Source organism: Plasmopara halstedii (genome assembly GCF_900000015.1).
Source record: "Plasmopara halstedii genome assembly, contig: Scaffold_526, whole genome shotgun sequence".
Taxonomy (NCBI): domain Eukaryota; phylum Oomycota; class Peronosporomycetes; order Peronosporales; family Peronosporaceae; genus Plasmopara; species Plasmopara halstedii.
Genome location: NW_020187446.1, coordinates 105,465 through 108,338, shown reverse-complemented (window position 1 = coordinate 108,338; position 2,874 = coordinate 105,465).

Genomic DNA, 2,874 nt, shown 5'->3' with positions numbered 1-2,874 from the left:
GGACGGGGGGCTGAGCCCTGAGTAGAGCTAGACTGATGGTCCGGTTAAGGGCAGTGAGAGATAAGTGAGGGCGTCTGGTCCCCCGGCCGTCTTTTGATCGTTTGTTCATTGATCAACAGATTTTAAGGTGATGTAACCATAAATGTTTTCACGTACTTTTAGATTGTATATTAGAGTTGTTACAGTATAGTATATATTGATAGCTAGGTAAAAATTAAATAGTCATTACGTCTATAAACAATTATATAGACAAACTTTCAACTGTGGTATCCAGCCTTTGCCATTGGCAGTGCATTAGGTGAAAACATTCTCATTCCTGACAGGGAAATACTGATAATGAAATGTGCTACTAGCTTCTAGTTAATTAGCTTGGCTCCAAGCCATTCATGATATAGAGAAATCTTGCGACGCCGAGCAAAGCGACGCCATTCCCGAAATTTCCACAAAACAGACAGAGTATTCAATCTTCTTTCCTATATGTAGCTGAAGTTCACGCTCCGAATCGACATCACGCCGCTCGACTGACGTATGTCACTATGGTGACCTTGTGAATCGATAAGATGACAAGTAATGCGTACGGGCCAGGTACAGTTTGTTTGGGTCTTGATAAGCAACAAGTTTGTGTGCTCAGTTGTCGTCCTACCAAAGTGCTCGGTGTCCGTATGCACCACTGTATCTATCCCAACTTGCGATATTACACCACTGACACATTTGAGGCTCAACATGTGGTGGTATCGTATGATAAGGAAATCAAGTAAAGAATATTTTACGAGATACATAAATCGCATTTTCAGGATAAGAAAATTTGACACAGAGAGCGCTATACACGGAAAGCTTGAATTTATTTGGGTAAGCACTTTTGTCCGCAGGTGCAGAACTTAACAACGATATAAGCCTCATCGCAAACGATGGCTCAATAGACTAGTCTGGCGGTTTCTTTCGAATAAAATATGAGCATTTTCAACATTGGAAGGTCCAGCGACAAATATTGAGGAAACGTGTTTAGAAAACGTATCTCAGCTAAAAGTTAAAACGATCAATGAACCGCGGAATCCTGTAATCTCACATATTACATGTTTGGTGTACCAAACACCTACGTCTCTTCTTGCTCTGATAACATGTACGAAAAATTATGTCACCAAAAAAATGTCTGGCAGATGCAGATTTGTGGCAAGAAATATTAGATTTGGAGTGAAGTTCTCTGCTAAAGAAGAAGACTCACCTGCACCTCGTGGAGGTGCCTGGTGACATTTGCGACTCAAACATTAAGAAAGCAAACTTCTCAGCGAGGGGTGGAACTTACAGACCGGATTAGTCTCAACGCACCCGGATTGCGAAGACGTAGATAGCAATTGCTGACAAATGTTTGTAAGACTAATCATGCCGTGCGACTGCCGAAAGATGAGCTACCAAGAAATGTTGACGATGCGACTTCTCCTGGATTATCTTCTTACACCTTCGTGTCTTCAACTTGCTTATGACCCATGTCTTCTAACCTTGCTCGCGTCCAAATAAGTTCGTATGTACAAATACTGAGAGCCACATACTCAGCCCCAGCTGAACTGAGGGCAACAGTCCACTGGCACTTCGATTTTAATACTACGGGCGTACTTGCAGTTATAATCATCACCCCTAATACCGAACGTCTGTCGTCAGTGTTGCTGCCCCAATCTCAACCCGAATACGCTTTGACTTAAACGCTCTCACTGCCTCAGTAGACAACCCGGTTTGGCACGTAGTCCTATAATTTTGCAGTCAAGGTTCCCCAGAAAACGTGAAAGCTCAGCAATCACATACGAAATGTCTGGTCGAGTGCAAGTCGTAATGGACGAAAGACAGCCAATCAAAAATCGATATGGCTTCGTGCGATTTGTCGAACGTCCACCTTCCGTTTTAGGACGACAGCTTCAATCTTGATGCGCACGGGTTATCGACTCACTTGGCATCTTGTTGACCAAATCGACTGTCCACGACGTTGATACATCGGGTCTTCTTGCTTACAAGCTTCCCAGCTAGCCTGTTGTGGCAAATTTCCATGCCCAAAAAACTCCGCCTTACCCAAATAATTAATCTTGAAAGCATTCATGAGCACGTCTTTTACCAGATTGGTCTATTTGCTGGTTCTTGCTGCAATAATCATATCATCCACATAGAGTCCAGCGAAGACTCAATAATGTCGGATAGCATGCATGGACGAAACATGTGGATATCAAGCACCACTAAATTCGTGAGAACGTGCAAAAATACGATTGAAGATTCACTATAATGACACAGAGTATCAGCTTGTAGATATGCTGACGAAAGCACTTGGAGCCAAGATGCTGCAATATTGGGGTGAAGCTTTCGGAATTATAACCAAGTCAGCAACAAAGCATAACTAACATTAGCGGTGAGGGGGAGTGATGAGTTTTCACCGATGAATGGCCCGATACGGCGGTGATGTGACCGCAGTTTCATACGACGGTTCAAGCAAATCGGTTACGACTATTCGTTACAGCTGTAATTACAGATATAATGAGAGTCGTTCTTTGGTACGACTGCTTGTAGAAGCTTCTAGCAGGATCTACAAGGAAAAGCTTAGAGGTAGCACAGATTAGCGAACTAAGGACCTAAATATATCACTTTCATCTCTTACCTTATATTTAACAGTTTTTTTAGCTGAGTACAAAGAAGATTCACTTAAAAGGTCAGGACAAAAATGCACGGTGCTTTACAAAAGGTTCTATCATAAGCACCACACTTCTCAAACTATCAAGTCCATCTGATTGGATGTGTAGTGAGGGGTTACGTCGTTTGTCTAAAAAATGGGTGTGAGATTCGCGTGGCTTGTTATTGTGACTTCATGCTTCATTCAACTAAAATCTGATAGCTCTG